The 18,974-nt window shown below is 37.8% G+C and overlaps 1 protein-coding gene across 1 annotated transcript in view; it reads right to left on the bottom strand.

The window, feature by feature from the left end:
• Scgdelta (sarcoglycan delta) overlaps positions 1–18,974 on the bottom strand; it is an 810,958-nt gene that overhangs the window by 791,364 nt on the left and 620 nt on the right. The window lies entirely within an intron of this gene.

The following is an 18,974-nucleotide window of genomic DNA, read 5'->3' as shown; positions in this document are numbered from 1 at the left end:
AGTTTGCAACACTGCATAAATCGACAAAACACTCTCACAACGCGCGATGAACCAGTACGCTATCGTAATAATGTGTGTTACAGAATCGAAATAACGAGTAACAATAAGAACTCGTAAATGTAAGAAATAGACATTATTTTCCTTAGAAATTCATTATTTTACCTAAAGAAATGTTCCGTATTCCAGAATAGTACTTTAGCAATGTAAAAAAGTTCGAAATAAATTATTTATAGGTGTCACCCCTATAGTAAAGTAGTACCGAGAAGAGAAAACAAATGACTGTCTAGGTGTCATCTTGGTCGAGATTTAAGAATATGATGTTATTACCCTTATTTGGTCTTCTAATAGCCATGCATGAACTGTACACCAGCCTTCCCAACGGCGTATTGGTAACGCTGTAGCCTGGTAATCAAAACTCCCGGGTTCGAATTCCGTTGGAGGCACATACTGGTTCGGATGCCACTTTAAACTTTAGGTTCAGTCTCAATTAGCCTATCTGTGCGTAAAGTGAACTTAGACAAACTTTTGTCTCCAAGTGTCTTTCCAGGGTACCAAATGCTCACCATTTGGAACAAATTCACAACGAATATTGCCTTTGCTATTATAAAAACTTAACACCAATAGGTTCGTCTTTGATTGTTAAGAGCCCCAATGTTGATTTTTACGTTCTGCACTCTGCGTTATGTCGTTTGGTCGCAGGATCGAAGCGAAAATGCCACTTGTCTTGTTCCACAACAATGGAATGCAAGTTTTCGTTTTATTCCTGCGAGCAGTTGCCAGGATGAACTTGGTGATCGCCCACTGGCAAAGGTGCCAAGTTAAAATAATTTTCGAGGGACAAGGTTAGTATAAATAATATTTTATATGCAATATCTCTTCCTATACGTGATTTTTTGGGGAGCAGAAAGTTTCCTGTCCCCCTCCAAAGTCGACGCCTAGCACTGGTGCACAGCAATGATGAGACTACATCCTTCAACTTTCATCAACACATGCCAGCGTATCTCCCAGCATGCCTAGCTAAAAGTCATGTCACATAGTTATATGTGTTACTTCATAGATGGCATTCACAATTTATAAATATAATTACTTAATTGTCTGGCTGTGTAAACTAATAGGGAAATATTTCAATATTTTTTAATTCATCCACAAATTGGCTATATGTACAGAAAATGGACTTGAATAACAACATTTCCATAGTGTGGTTTATTGACAACTATTAGGTTAACTGCTGGAAAACGTTTCTTCAGAATGTATTTAGGCGGAGAAGTCTCATGACCAAAATTTCTAAGTCAATGTATTTCTACTCAAATGAAATCCAGGTTACATTATAGTATTGGCTCACATACAATTCGATTCAAATGATTTCGGAGGGGAAAATGTACTCCTGTACCCCGTTCCTACGCCACTGATCAAGAAAATAATTTGCTATTCTTAACTTATATTTTTTTTATTATTTTACTCGCCGAATACAGGTTTTCTTGAGTAACAGGAAAAAGTATTTGCGTATTTAAGTTCCTGGTGTCTTGCGTTAAGGAGTTAGCGTGGCGAGTTACTATCCTAAGGTACTCATCGCCACGATTCACTTTGAAACGTAAAAAAGTGACGTAAAAATAGAATAGTGCATGTAATTCGAAGTGAAATTTGTTTTATGTTAATTTAATGTTCCGGACAGTTTAATGTTAATAGACAGTTGAGCGTTTAACTCCTACCCATGTACGGTATATTTACTTCGCGAAGAGCATCTTAGCTCGCGACGCAGGAATTTTGAGTTTTGGCCAGTAGACGGAGTTAACGAGATCATTGGTAGATGTCACTAGCATCCACATTGACTTGTCTTCCATCTGACGGCGGATATGAAAACTATGTAGACAGGGATTTACATTACATTATCGCAAGAGAGAGAGAGCAAATGCTACGTAAGTTTAACACTTAATATGGGCAAAAAGTTACACGAACATGTTTCTTACAATGTTACTTCTTTTAGAGATTCAAGCAACTCATTCATATGAATTAGTTCATCGTGAATTTCCGAAAGTTTTACAAAAAATTAGTGTTGGTATTTGGATCTCGTAGCTTGTTAGTAAAAGCTGGAGAATGCGGATTAAAAAGTTAATTTTTTCGTACGGATCTCTCCAGATTATTTTAAAAATAGCACCTCAAAATTTCAGCTGTAGAAGCGTAGGTTTTCTCTCAGATATAGAATAGTTTAAGCAGCAATGAAAAGCGGGAAATCCACATTGTAAATATATAATCTACACACATCGCCATACATAATGGCCTATGAACAATGCAGATGGAACACCGTGGAATCACGTGACTGGGACACCCAATTCCTTGTCCCTTATGGGAAAGGTGTGTCTAGTGAAGGATTGCCCGCCCACCAGGAAGTTATTGGACATGCAAAGTCTAAAACACACTCCTAACCTAACAATAACATAAAGTTGCTATCAGCGGATGCACAACTGTTACTCGGCAAACTGTCCACGATTTTTCCATTAATGTTTCTCTTGCATCCTGCGTGTTTTCAAGAAATGTATTGTTACGTATACTGGTGCAGAGGTTGACAGAAGCTTGTTTTCCATGTTTCATTTGTAATTTGTAACACACTTGTATTCTGTAATTTCCATGTTTCATTTGTAATTTGTAACACACTTGTATTCTGTAATTTCCTTGTTTCATTTGTAATTTGTAACACAGTTGTATTCTGTAATTTCCTTGTTTCATTTGTAATTTGTAACACAGTTGTATTCTGTAATTTCCATGTTTCATTTGTAATTTGTAACACACTTGTATTCTGTAATTTCCTTGTTTCATTTGTAATTTGTAACACACTTGTATTCTGTAATTTCCATGTTTCATTTGTAATTTGAAACACACTTGTATTCTGTAATTTCGATGTTTCATTTGTAATTTGTAACACACTTGTATTCTGTAATTTCGATGTTTCATTTGTAATTTGTAACACACTTATATTCTGTAATTTCCTTGTTTCATTTGTAATTTGTAACACAGTTGTATTTTGCAATTTCCATGTTTCATTTTTAATTTGTAACACACTTGTATTCTGTAATTTCCATGTTTCATTTGTAATTTGTAACACACTTGTATTCTGTAATTTCGATGTTTCATTTGTAATTTGTAACACACTTGTATTCTGTAATTTCCTTGTTTCATTTGTAATTTGTAACACACTTGTATTTTGCAATTTCTATGTTTCATTTGTAATTTGTAACAACACACTTGTATTCTGTAATTTCCTTGTTTAATTTGTAATTTGTAACACACTTGTATTCTGTAATTTCCATGTTTCATTTGTAATTTGTAACACACATGTATTGTCATGTGAAGGACCTTACGTTTGTTTAATGAAATACTTCATTATTACTTCTTGTCCTTACTTTTGGCAATAAAGTCTTGGAAAATTGTGCTGTTACAGAATGTGTTCTTAATATCGCACCGGGGTACGATATTACGCACCCTTATTTTTCAACTCGCAAAATTGTAGAGTTTGGCTTATAACATTATGTAGGCTACATGTGTATAATGTATTGAAAAACATTCAAACCATCAGACGTACGAGAAACAAAGTGTGTGAGATATTCGGCACTTCTCCCCTAAACGTTGATGTCCCGATCTCAATAGTTTAACTGCTAAATACCTTAATATTTATTTAAAACTAGCTGATTGCCCGACGTTGCCTGGGTATTTATTTATCCAAATTTTCTATTAGACAGGAATATAATGAATTCAAACTATAGTGTAAAATGAACTTTGAGTTGAACGGCATTGAGTGTGTCACTATTCATCTTACCGACCCCGAAAACTATGGATTCCACACTAATATCGGTCGTTTTACATGTCACCCCCTTCCCACCCCTAGGGGTGGCAGGGGTGTCTTGGAGTTGAACGGCATTGGGAGTGTCACTATTCATCTTAGCGACCCCGACAAATATGGATTCCACATTAATATAGGTCGTTTTACATATCACCACCTTCCCACCCCCACCCCTAAAGGTGCCAGGGGTGTCTTGGAGTTGAACGGCAGTGGGAGTGTCACTATTCATCTTAGCGACCCCGACAACTATGGATTCCACACTAATATCTGTCGTTTTCGACTATTTTTACATGTCACCTCTTCCCACCCTCACCCCAAGGGGTGCTAGGAGTGTCTTACACCCACAGTATTTCTTTCCAGATTGTAAGTCATATGTGTACCAAGTTTGGTCATCGTGAATGTCACCAATTAGCTTAGAGACTCCGAAAACTATGGATTCGACATTAATCTAGGTCATTTTTGACATTTTATTTTTCATCCCCTCTCACCCTCCATCCCGATAGGTGATGAGGTTGGAGATGAACGGCATTGAGTGTGTCACTATTCATCTTAGCGACCCCGAGAACTATGGATTCCACACTAATATCAGTCGTTTTCGATTATTTTTACATGTCACCCCTTCCCAACCCCATCCCTAGGGGTGCCAGGGGTGTCTCACCCCACAGTATTTCTTTCGAGATTGCAAGTGATACGTGTACCAAGTTTGGTTGAAATCGCTTCAGGCGTTTGAGAGTTATTCCGGAACAAACATACATACATCCATTTTTATATATAGAGAGATGTATATATTTTTTAATATTATTAAAAATTACGGCATAATCAGGAAGAGTAATAGTTCGATTGTTTACAAACATAAAATTAAGTTTAAAAAAATTGTTGTCAACCACTGGACTCAATGAAATCTTAATTCCTCATGCCAATATCCATAAATTAATTTGGTAAGTACTGATTTTTAGTGCGTTTTGATTTTTGAAACATTTTGATACGTTCTATGCAATTAGACGCGTCGTATTATTATACTATTAATATTAACTTAATAATACTCAGCGGTGAACGATGAGACTCGGTGAAGTACACAGACTCCTCTCAGGTACAGGGGTAGTGTTAGGCAAAGACAATATTCACAGCACAGAGAAATAAAACCACATTACTGCAGTATGTATAAACTGAAAGATTTTATTCTTTATTTATTGCAATTATAGTGCAAATATACTTGAGACGAAGGCGAGGATTTCGCTTTGTCGATGAATTGACTCAACTAAAACGCATAAACTCAATGCGTGGCTATCGGCAAGCCTATGATCACATAGACCTAGCTTGCGCCCCGAACTACCACACCAAGAGATATGCAATGATAACTGAGCCAATATTTGCTCTTTAGCCTTTTATTTCCAAATTACTCCTTAGGCTAGCTTTATTATTTAACGTAGAATGGTTGCAGTATTGTGCATAGCATCAATGCATGGCTATCGGCGTACCTATGTTCACATAGGCCTAGCTTGCGCCCCGAACTACCATACCAGGATGTATGCACAACACCGAGGAGTTCTTTTTAAGTTTAAAAGCTTCGACGATCCGTGGCGAAAATGTGATATTTCTTACGCGATATCCTCGATTTTATATTGTTTCGAGAACACAGATTCAAGTACAGATGAATCACTCACTATTTACAAAAAGATTCTACCAACAAAACTGACATCTATGCATGTTTAGAAATACAAATTCGTATAGTGCACTCTCGCAAACATGAAGATACATTAAACTACTCATAACAGAGCATAAAATACAACAAACATTAAACAAAAGATATACATTACTAATAAGGCGCAATATTACATAGAATAACAAGGAAATTACGCTTTCTTTCACAAAATAAATATATTAGTGACATATTTTCTACTGGTGACGTCACATAAAATATGGATCATATCAATTTCAATTAATCAAAATATTTCCAGTACAAAATATTGTGCGCAAACTACAAATGATAAATTCCAGAAACTCTTACCGCTCAGTATGTTGTGCCAGGGTCCGGTACTCGCCCGCGGCCTAGATGTTGAGGAACACTAGACAACCCAACCTCGCAAATAAGTAACCTTAACTATGGTTGTACACGTCAGAACCTCCATAGGCTTTGCTAATTTAGTTTCCTGTGAAATCACAAGCAAATGATGGAGCGATGCAGAGGCGTAGATAACCAACAGCAATCGTCACTACTCGAATCGATACAAATAACGCCTATTGGCGTGCGTAAAATTTAAAGTTGAAAAAATGAATTTAGCAAATGGTGTGACTCAGTTGTTAACATATGCAGATGATGTAGACTTATTGGCGGATGAATACAATTAAGAATAATGCTAAAATATTTTTCAAAACTGCTAAAGAGATAGGTTTGGAAGTTAACAAAGAGAAAACTAAATATATGCTTACAGGCCGAAACCAAGTGTTAGGTAATAATCAAAATCTAATTATTGATAACAACTCGTTTGAACCAGTTTTCAAATTCAAATATTTAGGAGTAATATTAACAAATCAAAATTATATTAAAGAGGAAATAAAAAGTAGGCTTAATTCAGGGAATGCATGTTACTTCTCTCTTCATAAACTTTTGTCTTCTCGTTTAATATCTAAGAAACTAAAAGTTAAAATATACAAAACAGTAATTTTGCCTGTAGTATTATATGGGTGTGAAACTTGGTCCCTTACATTGAAAGAGGAACGTAAATTGAGAGTATTTGAAAATAAGATCCTTAGGAAAATCTTTGGACCTAAAAGAGATGAGGAGACAGGTGAGTGGAGAAGGTTACATAATTTAGAACTACATAATTTGTATTCATGTCCAGATATTATTAGAATAATGAAATCAAGAAGACTTAGGTGGGCAGGCCATGTGGCACGAATTGGAGAGGAAAGAGGAGTTTACAGGATTCTTGTTGGGAAACCTGATGGTAAGAGACCTGTAGGAAGGCCAAGACGAAGATGGAGGGACAACGTTGAGATGGACCTAAGGGAAATCGGTAGGGATGGAAAAGAGTATATAGAACTTGCTCAAGATAGGGAAAGATGGAAGGCCTGTGTTGCTGCAGCCAGGAACCTTCGGGTTTAAGAAGGCTAGGGAGTTAGTTAGTTACTTTAAATAGGAATAAATATTTCATTATGCTCAAAACTCGTAAAACACAATTGTATTGTCTAACACAACGATTCTATTGAAGGAAATGCAATAAAAAAACTCTTCGATTTATTGAAATTAATCACTTTGTAAGTAATGGGTCATGAGTTCGATTCCGGGTTTACATTCCCGTGGATTCGATGTTTGTACACAACGTGTACTTTACTTGAGTGTCGCATGTCTTCTTGCATAATTGCATCTATCATTTCAAATACAAAATAGCAATGGACAGTGGCGGCGTAAACCTTACCTACGAGGGGAAAGTTAACTGTCTTTGCCCCCCTCCCAGTTTTGGCATCTTGCCCCCTAGTTTTGGAACCCAATCGCAACCACTGGCAATGGACGTATTATTTTTATAATCGGAGAAGGAAGAAAGTTATTTAACATTTGAGCAGAATAAGCAAACTACAGAGTGCATTAAATTGAAAAATTAAGTGCAAAATTCAAGGAACTGGGTCAGAACTGCACTTTTTTTATAATCGTTAGTACTTAATCCAAGGAATAAGTAAATAGTTCCACAACATTCTATTTTTACTAATTAAGATTTTTATTTGAGAGGTCATGAAACGTAAAATTTATGACTAAGATTTCGCCCCTAACATTCAAAGGCTTTTCTTGAATGAGGTGCGAAGGTTAATTAAAAAATATAATAAGTATTTAAAAAAATAAAGAAAAGCAGTTGTACTCATTTGGTGGATCGAATAGAAAAGTCTTCCAAGGATATAATAATATAAATTCGTGATAAAATAATAGTTTGTTATTAATTTGTAATTATTATATATACTAATTTATGTTATGTTAACGGCCTTACCTCGCCCTCAAAAATTTCTGGTGACGCCCATGGTTCTTAAAAAGCACAATGAATAAATGAGCCCAGTATACGTTCTAGTCCCCCCTGGGAATTTGAGGTTCATTTTTGGTAACAGTTCCGAATGTTTAAAAATGAAATATAGCCTACACAAAAAATATCGTTTACAACTTTCTATTGTAGTAAGAGTGGAGTAGCATTGTGAAGTAGGAAGTTTTTCATACGACATTAGTAGAGGGATAAGGGGAGACCTGACTCGCCCGGGCGAGCCGTTCCCTTTTACGCCTTTATTTTTGTAGCTTTTTACGATGTGTGTTAACCTAAGTAGCAGTGTTGCCAACTCTTGACAAGTTGTAGCCTTTTACGGCTGTGGCCTCTTAAAATATACATCGTAAAAGGCTACGCCGAGTTGGCAACACTGCTGTGAGGTTAACATACATCGTAAAAGGCCGTGGCCTCTTAAAATATACACCGTAAAAGGTTCCAACTCGTCAGAGTTGTCAACACTGCTACTGAGGTTAACACACACCGTAAAAAGCTACAAAAATAAAGGCGTAAAAGGGAACGGCTGGCCTGTGCGAGTCAGCTCTCTCCTTTTCCCTCTACTGTCATTGTATACTTACATTTTTATGCTCTGCTATTTCATTACAAAAGTGTTCAAACAATGTTTATGAGGATGACAAACGGATGTTTGAACTTTCCCAACATACCATGTTACCTTCATAGCTTCGTGTGGATTAAAAAACGTGAAAACTGGCATTGCCCTTGCACACTTATAAATTCAGAATTAGATAATACAAATTTGGAGGGATACGTCATTTTATGATAGATCCTCATTCAACAGGTTGTTCTTACTGTAAGCGTCAGTACGGTTCGCACTCGAATAAGACAGTCTGTGCTAACGAAACTAAAGGCATGTTCAGACAAGAATATGGACGGATTACGCAATAATATTGTCTTGGTAGCTTTGAAACCTTCTCCTGCCACACAAACAAGTATTTAGAAAACATGTACTGTGTGGAACACGTAGAGTGTTATCCATCAGTATTACCAAGTAAATTGTCCATAACCACGTTCACTCCCTTTGTTTCATGCAATGAGAGCTTCAAGAACTGACTCAAAACATCAAATAATCTGATTACAACCTCTGAACCAGTATGCGTCAAGGTACTACTTTACTATAGGGGTGACACCTATAAATAATTTATTTCGCAGTTTTTTATATTGCTAAAGTACTATTCAGCATTGCGGAACATCTTTAGGTGAAATAATGAATTTCTAACGAAAATAATGTATATTTCTTTCATTTACGAGTACTTACTGTTACTCGTTATTTCGATTTTGTAACACACATTATGGCGATAGCGTACTGGTTCATCGCACGTTGTGAGAGTATTTTGTCGATTTATGCAGCGTTGCAACCTTGTTCACCGGAAAATACCTACTTTCCTGCCCGGATTTGAAATTATGCTAATACCTCGCAAACCATTGACGTTAGCCCCACAAACCATTTTCCGTAAGGTAAGGTTAGGTTAGGTTAGGCAAGCATAGTTAAAAAAAAATTAAAAAATTAAAAATACTCGACACGTCATGTTATAGTGAAAATAAGGGGAGTTTGAAACACTGACTACGGTGTTTACGTCATCTAACACAAGGAACATTGTGCTCTCGTACAGAAAGCAAATGGCGGCAGCAGAAACAGCGTGTCGGACAGAGATTTTCGCAGAAAACAACATGCATTCGCATTAAAATGGATCAAAACTACATTCACGAACTTCCACAACGCTACAGAAAATGACTTGCGTAAGTACTTTCTCCTGTAAAAGTAAGAAATCCGTCACCCCTATATGAAAGTGTTACCCACGTCAAAACACAGTCTTTAAGAATACGTAGGATGAAGATAGAAACCAACGAAAATAGCCATGGACAATTTGCTGAGCAATACTTATGGGTCCCACTGTACATACGCTTAATATCGACAGTGCAGTCTGCAGTTTGTATCAAGAAATGAAAATTTACTCACGACACAGGGCAACCATTGAAAATGTCAATGTGAAGTGAACACGACTAATGTGTTTTCGTAGGTGCTTACTCTTTATATATTGCTATCCTCTTAGAATATAGTTCAGGAAACGGACACAGTGTACAATTAACACTTGTAAACACTATGTTCATAGTTACCAGCGTAAAATTAAAAGTTTTCAAGCGATATATGATACAACGCAGCACACCGTACCGAAACAAGTTCAGAACCAACTAAACTAGGACATGGGAATTGTGGGTAGTTGAGTTGGTGGGAAAACCCCTCAAGTACACAGCCCAGCGTTGAAATAGCAATAACATGTGCAGGAACATTTTAAGATACAGTATGTAACATTCTTATTCGTACACACGGATTTTCAAAGAAAATGCTTTAATATCTGAAAGGAAATACACTCTTTTGAAATTGTTTCTTTACAATTCAATAACTACTATCATTAGGAACATAAAATCTTACCCAAATTCTGTAAAACCAATGGCAATAATAAATTAAATGAAACTGAAAGAGAAACATGCCATTTTTTGTACAACTTTTCTATTCGTACACTTAATAATATAAAAGAAAAAGTATATTCAGAGCAAATTGACTGACAGTTCTAATACTTTCATGCGTATCCTTTGGCTTTAATTACTGCTTGACACCTGTTCTTCATAGAATTAACCAGTTTCTGACATGTTTCAGAGCTTATTTTATTCCACTCGGCTTGCACAAAAGTTTTCAACTCTTGTTTGGACTTGACGCCTGTTTTATGGACTCGCCTCTTCAAAATTGCCCATAAATGCTCAATGGGATTTAAGTCTGGACTTTGAGCTGGTGTTTGTAGCAGTTTGGGCCAGCGGCGGCTCAAGGGGGAGAGCCGCCGTGCCATGGCACTACCCTCAGAAGAAATGCATACATAGCCCAAGTATTGTTAAATTAATACATTGATAGTTTACAGACAAGGAGATTCGAATCTTTCAATCGGTCAAGCTGACGTGACGACCGCCCCAACCAAAGACTAGATATGAACAGCCCCAACCTCCTCACTGCATCGCCAGCTGTTTCGTACCCTCGGCGAGGCAGCGGTCCGCGCCACCCAAGAGCTGGCCTAACCAAGTTGGAACACGTGAGAAGTCTCAGCGAGTAACATTTCCACCATGAGCCGGGAAGAAGGTGGCAGGGGGTGGTATTAGCCAATGGGGTTAGCCCATAAGACACCACCCGTGCCCGTTTTCGCTTTGGCACAGCGAGGGAACTTTCGCAGTGTTGACACAGTTGCCATCTTCAGAGATAAGTCGCTAAATACGACGGATTTGTAAGACACGTTGGGGAAGTAATTCTTGAAAAAGGTACTATCTACTTTTCTGCCAACTTTTGGAGAAACGAACCTAGTATTTTTCCAAAGTTAAATTAACATTTTGATAATAGATAGATGCGCCTAGAGGGCCATCCAGACTTTTTAAAAAATATAAAAGCAAAAAGTCCTATGGTGATGCGAGTTTTCTTTGGCATTTCGACAATTTCTTTTTACATCAAATGTCCAGAATATTTTCAACATCCAGTTGGAATACGTGTGCATGGGGGAGGAGAAGGTGAGAAGATTTGTTTTCTCTTCCTCTTGTAATTGTGTTTTTAGTGAAGTGGCCTGTAGTGTATAAAGATAGGTTAGTGAGTGAAGATGAATCGTATTAGTGTGTTATTACTTAAACCCACACTGTTTTCCACGTTACGAAACGAGGATAAACATCTTGGCCTGTGGGGCAATATCAAGGACGAAGCGGGGCCGTTGCGGAGGTTTTCTTTTCGATTGCTTGATCACGTTGGCACTACCCATCATACTTGCCGCCGGCCGCCACTGGTTTGGGCACATTCCATATTAGCCAATTCACGTTAACTCGCGCCTTACGTTTACTGTCATTGTCTTGTTGGAATCTGTAAATAGGGGCATGTCCATTTTTTGGGCAATCTGCTTTACATTGTTCTTCAGTATGTCCAAATAGACATATGCATCCATGATACCATCAATAAACTGGATGGTACCAAGACCTTTGGACGACATACAACCCCAAATCATTAATGACCCACCACCGTGTTTAACTGTTGGAACTGTGTTAATGTGATCATTGTCTTTATTTGATTATCTCCAGACCCTATTTATCCCATCTGACCCGTATATATTAATTTTGGACTCGTCTGAGCATATGACACTATCCCAAAATTCGTGGTCCTTGTAGATGTGCTCTTTCATGAATGAAAGTCTATTCCTGCGATTCACCTTATTTACATACGGCCTCTTTCGTGGTATTCTGCCATTATATCCATGCTTCCACAAGGCATGTCGGACAGTTTGATCGGACATCATCTTGCCAGCAACATTTTCTACTAACGGTCGTAACTGAGGAACACTTAGTCGGGGTTTTTCTCGCACTCTTTTTAAAATAAAGCGTTCACCACGTTTATTCAACCGTCTCTCTTTTGGTTTTCTCGGCACATTCTGTGGTGAACCTTCCTCTCCAAATTTGTTTATTATGTATTGAACTGTGGAGTGTGATTTATTGACTGTTTGTCCAATTTTTCTTAACGAATAACCTCTAAGGGCCAAATTTATAATAACATCCTTCAGATCAGAACTAAGTTCCTTCACCTTGCACATTTCGAACACGCTGATAGATAGACGATAGGCCTACAACAATACCTACGCCAGCATTCCGCTTGACGGGGAGCGCGCCTGCATGTTCAAACTTGTTACGAAGTTGCAAACTGCACGAAATCGCCCGAATAGCGGTGGCCCTGTATGCCTGTACGAATAACAATGTTGCATAAAACAGCGTGTTTTTCTCTTTTCACACAAATTATATGCTCTGTTTATACACTTTGAACATACATTTTTATTGACATTTGTTGGTGAAACTTCATTATCATTAATTTCGGGGTACATATGAAAATGATTATATTTACTAGTAGATGACATTTTTTCCTCGTAAATTCTATGTGTACGAATAACAATGTTACATACTGTATGTGAAAATTGTTAAACTAAAAATTTCTTTTCACAATTTGTGTAATATGCGAGTAATATTTTGGAGCCAAAACTGTTTTTAACACCAGTGAGAAGTAACTTTTCTTTTAGGTTGTGATAGGGGGACGATAAAGTTTTAACAGCAAAGCCATGACATACGATACTCTCACTAAAACTGCACAAGAGAAACCAGTTTTAGAAGTACAGAATGTAAGAGTATGTTTTATGAAATAAGGCTACTGTTTTTTCATCACAGTATTGATGGAAGATGAAAATTTGCATAGGAACCCTTCGTCTATCGGACGCGCCTAACATAAGCAGCTACACAATATCTCACCACACTGAAAACTAACAGATTCAGAAAACCCCTTTGCACACATGTGACCTAGATAGCAGATAAAAGTAAACGAATGGCTGGTGTAAAAAAAGTATTACATTTGGGCATACAGAAGTGAAAAAACCATTCTCAAGCAAACACACAGTAAGTAATCGATAAAACTATGAAGTACGTGTTAACAAATAAATAGAAATCGAACCATGTAAATATGCGTGCGCATCATGATGAAATCGTAATGAAACAAAGCAACTTGGGTCGTATACAAACCCCTCCCAACCCTCCCCTTTTATAATACAGTTAAACGTTTCGAACTTCCTTGTTGAAGGTTGTGATGGAGAGGTAAAGGTTGGATGTGAAATATTATAAAAATGTATACACTCCTTAAAGGAATAAATAACTTTACGAGGCATGCCCTAATTGAATAACAAGCAACTCAAAAGTTAACCTACATAGAATGACATAACGAGCTGAAGAGAGGTTTTAGTTTTAGTCCACGCTACCATGTTAAAGTATGAGAAAAGAAATTGCACAGCACATTGTCTACGGTCAAAATCAGCTTCAGTCTTCTACTTGTTTACTGGTAATAAAGGGCGCTCGTAGGATATTTTCTCAGGGGGGCAGGATAATATAAACTTTTATTATTATTACTGTTATGATTGCTATTATTATTATTATTATTACTTTTCAAATCATAAAATTCAAATTGAATTGGAAATACTTTGGCGTTGTATACAAGTTCCGACTCGAATTTACTATTTAGACAGAAACTGGATTCGCTTTGCTGCCTTTCAATAAACATCTACAGAGCATTCCTTGACATTCGCTACGAGACTCGGCGGCAAGCGGCCCGGCAAGCAGCACTTGTCTTTCCCTGTGAACGGGTCCGCGACAGTGGGTAGAGTCGGCTATTAAAATTACAGTTTTCATATTGTGTACTAAACTTGACTACAGACGGTGTTGAAAATGATGTCCCTCTGCTGCAACACATTCCTGGCATCTCCTAAGGAAATTGGCATTTACACGTGCAAGTTCGTCTACTGTAATTCTCCCGATTTCTCGTACAATACTCTCTTTTAACTCACGAATGGTATGCGGTAAAAAGGTAAAGTGTTCCCCTGTGCTTAGCACCACGCCATGAAGGCGTATAGGGGGTGTGGGGGTAACGCCCCACACTTTCTTGATCCGGTCGTGAGTAGGGGTGATGTGATCAGCATCACGCCCCTGACCGCCTTTACCCCCCAGGGTTTCCCCCAGGTACCCATGTTATTCGACGCTGGGTAGGCGCCGGGGCCGCTTCCACCGTTAGAAAAGTTCCCGGATTTGAACCGGCCGGGGATCGAACCCGGGACCTTTAGCATGGTAGTCAGACGCGTTACCGACTGAGCCACCGCGGATTGTGAATACTTTATCTTTTAGATTTCCCCATTTTTCTTTCAACTTTTATTCAGAACTGACCCTGTTACTCTAAACTTTTTTACGAGGTTTAATATAGTGGTCCTATGTGGAACGAGAACACCAGGAAATTTCGTTGCAAAACGTCGTCGCACTTCTCCACAATTCCTCTTTGAGAAGTAACACTCGACAAGATAAATCCTTTGTTGTAATGTAAACTTTTGTGGTGCCATATTAAGCCACAATCTTCAACACACGAACACGACACAATACAACTTCCGAGGGAAGATTATACTGGCGTCAGTCTGCAACGTCAACAGAAAGAGAAAGAGAACGAAGGCAGGGAGAGCGAAAAAAAAAAACAGACAGTAGCGTGCGACTGTCGCGGACCCGTTCACCGGGAAAGACAAGCGCTAATGCAAGGCTGCTTGCCGCCGAGTCTCGTAGCGAATGTCAGGGAATTCTCTGTATAACTTGATGAACACATCTTTTCTAGCTCTCTTTCACAATGCACACATATCAATCAGAGTCAGAGACCAATTAATCTACTCTGATCCTTGAGTTTTGAGGTTTGAGTGTTGGTTTTAAGTACACTTTATGCACAAGAAGGCTAATCGGGACTGTTTCTACAGTTTAAAGTGGGATCCGAACTACTTGTGCCTCCACCGGGTATCGAACTCGGTACACCTTGATTACAAGGCGACGACCTTAGGTATCTCTGATCCATGTTTTTATGTGCCGGAAGGTGGTGTATAATAAGAATAATTAAAAATAATGGGGTGTGAATTATGAAATTCAGATTCAGACAGATTTCGTATCGCCGAACAACCAAGAAATTCCAATGGATCTTATTTAAAAGACGTTAAATTCTTCATATTTTCTGAACTACAAGTGTCTAAAATTTCTTGAAATTTAACCGTTTTTATTCCAGATGTGCAAAAACAGTAATTTCAATAGTGTGTACAGTTCGAGACTTTCACCGCAGCGGGAAATTTCTAAAATATCCCGTTCCGAAAATTTCCAGATCTGGTCGGCAAATGGATTTTTTTTCAATCCCGAACATCAAGATTATTAATATTTCCTTCCCAATCCAGTCCCGACCAGAAGTTTCCCATCCCTAGTTACGGAAGTCAACATCATCACACACTCCCTTACCATGTCGCACAAATTTGCAAAGTTCTTGCGGTTCTTATATTGCGCTGCTGAACTATCAAAGAAGTAATATACTTTCTGCAAGTTTGGCAGACAATTAATTACCCTACATACACACCCAATTTTTGGAAATTGTAAAACGAAATTTTCAAAAGACTTTCAAAATCTTTTTTTCGCAAAAAAAAAAAAAATCAAGCATGTTGTATATCAAATGAAAGCCCTTTTCGTAAGCTTTAAAATGAGACCATGCCCAGCCCTGTAGTTGAAACACGTCAGTTGCAAATTGTATTTAAAATTTCAGCTGTGAGCGGTTAATGGGAAATTTTGTCAATTTTCAAAATTCAATAATTCAAAAACCGGTAAAAAAGTGCTCCCTGTGCCTAGCACCACGCCTAGAAGGCGTATAGGGGATGTGGGGGGTCGTGAGTGGGGGTGATGTGATCAGCATCACGCCCCTGACCGCTTTAACCCCCCAGGGTTTCCCCCAGGTACCCATGTTATTCGACGCTGGGTGGGCGCCGGGGCCGCTTCCAACGTTAGAAAAGTTTCCGGATTTCAACCGGCCGGGGATCGAACCCGTGACCTTTAGCATGGTAGTCAGACGCGTTACGACTGAGCCACCGCGGCCTTTACTCCAATTTTTTTATTATTATTTTTCACTCAAAAACCGGCAACATGAAAAATAATTTAAAAAAATTATATTTCAGATAAGAAATGTGTATACCAAAAATTGGTCAAATCCATGACATCAAATTCCAAAATTTATTTTTTTCTTTCTTGATTTGACATGGAATCATAGGCGTAGCTAGAACTTTATATTTTGGTGTGCACAAAGAAAAAAAATGAGGTCTTGTACCTTTTTAATAGCATAATTTGCAACACAATCACTTGGCTCTTTAACTGCACTGATGTTTGTAAAGGAATATAAATTCACTAAATGACAGTGTTGAAAATTTCTGAATATATGTAGTAGACACAAGTCAAATTGCATAGAAATTACACACACACAAAATGTTCATAAATGTTACAAACAAATACATCAAAATACACGTCATCTATAACAAGAGACGTCTCTCAATAGGTACAATGTTCTTTAACTCGTCAATAACTTCATTTACATCAATAGACTAAACTTTTTCCTGTTCCACAAATAGCAAGAGCAGGTATTCCAATCTATCCTGCTTCTGAGTTGCTCTTAATTTAGTTTTAACTTGGGTAAGCTTGGAGAAAGCTCTCTCACACGTGCAGCTTGTGACAGGTATAGAAGAAAGGCGCTGCAGTACAGAGTAGAATGCAGTAAATATCTTCTTTCTTCAATTACATAAAAAAATCGAAAATCTATAGACACCAGTTTCATCAGCGATAATGCACACGTTTGTACCAAGTAATGACATTTTCAACTTCTTACAAACTGTCGCTTATTTTCTCTCTTATTGAAATATCTTTATTGAAATGTCTTTAATTCTCTTTGATAAAGCAGCCCCTTAGGGTGTGCCTAGGCACACCCGGCACACCCCGTAGCTACGCCTATGCATGGAATTACCCATATATATCTAGAATTTTTGTAGCTGTGGATTTAACATATTAATTCATGTATGACCGGCCCCCGTGGCGGAGTGAAGTCGACCTCCATGGCGAAGTGGTTAGCAGAGCGCGCTACAACGCCAGGGGTTCTGGGTTCGAGTCCCGGTAAGGCATGGGTATTTGTGTTCGTCCAGTTGATAAGAAACAAAGAAAAATGTAAGAATTGAAAAGTGTAAAAGTGAGAAAAAGAGTGAATGGTGGGGGATACCTCCGTGCACGGCCGTAGGCAGGAAAAATTTTCGGGGGGGGTTCAATCATAATTGTTCCCATGGGCGTCGCCAGAAATTTGAATAATAGAAATAATAACAATAATTGTACAATAATTATTAAAATTTCATAATAATAAAACAATTTTATTCCATAATAATACTAATAATAATTATTATTATATTATTGTTATATACTTGAGGGGGGCTTACTCAATCCAGCAGATGAGTGAATATCCAGCACAAGTTTCTTTTTGTTTTTTTACGTTTCATACAGAGTGTACTGAAATGCACAATTATTATACTTCGTCTTTAAACTTTAGACACCTTCAAGAAACAGCTTTAAAAGTTAGATGGAAATTTTAGTCATAAAGGTTTTGTTGTTTAACTTTAAAATTACATTTTTGGAATTTTTAAAAGTGTGGAAGCAGTTATTATTTTTAAAAACTTAGCCTGGTGCATGGATTGTAACCTCAATCGCGAACGTAATGCGCTACGAAACTGGAGATCCTAGGTTTGAACTCCTTTCAAGGGGGATTTTCGACTTTATCGGACAGAAAATTTAAAAGCTGGAAAGCGAATTTTGTGACAATCATAAGGGAATCTTCAGTCTATATTCCTTGTGACGCAGGAACAACACTGGAAAGATGACAGCAGAAGTGATAATTTAGGGGTCGCGGGTTGGCTACGATTCTAAGAATAAATCCTGTTTCACTCAACTTTCAGAATTCCAAATGTATGAAAATTCTAGCTCGATCGTTTCAACATTGTCTCCTTGTATTTTTGTGATGCTTCGAAAAAAAATTGAAAATTTGTTACATATTTTGGTTTCTGAACTTCCATTAATCCAACATGTCAGAAGTTTCGGGGGGGGTTTGAACCCTAGAAACCCCCCCTCTAAATACGGCCATGCCTCCGTGTAGGGGGTATTTCCTTCATAAAAAAAATAAAAAAAATAGTGGTTAGCACATCGCGCTACGACGCCAGGGGTCCCGGGTTCGAATCCCGGATTGGCCATGAATGTTTGTGTGTGTCCATTCATTTTCATCATATCTTCGCAAATTAGCCAAAAGTGGCACAAAAAGCGAAATAAAATAAAGCAAACCAATCAATTCATGTAGGAAAAAAATTGTTTTTATAGTTATATAATCAGTGTAAAATAGACTGTAAGCTTAAATGTAACCCTGCTGTAAATAGTAATAATAATAGTTGTTCTAAATTGTAAGTCACAGGAAACAACATTTTTTTTGTTATAATATATCGCTAAAATATCACCATTCGAATTACATTAACTCTTCCAGAAATGTCAGGGGGGACAAGTGTGTCCCCGCTCCCGCCCTTGCTGGTAATATTCAATTCTTTACAGTTAGAGTTATCCTAGTGAGAAAATCGAATAGAGGTGGGCGGGGGTGGGTGGGGGGTGCGGTATCGCTTCCGAAAAAGCTTGCTAAG

This window comes from Lepisma saccharinum, chromosome 3 (assembly GCF_977018435.1).
Source record: "Lepisma saccharinum chromosome 3, izLepSacc3.1, whole genome shotgun sequence".
NCBI classification, from domain to species: Eukaryota; Metazoa; Arthropoda; class Insecta; order Zygentoma; family Lepismatidae; genus Lepisma; species Lepisma saccharinum.
The sequence above is the reverse complement of the archived record's forward strand: the minus strand, read 5'-3'. Positions and strand labels throughout refer to the sequence as shown.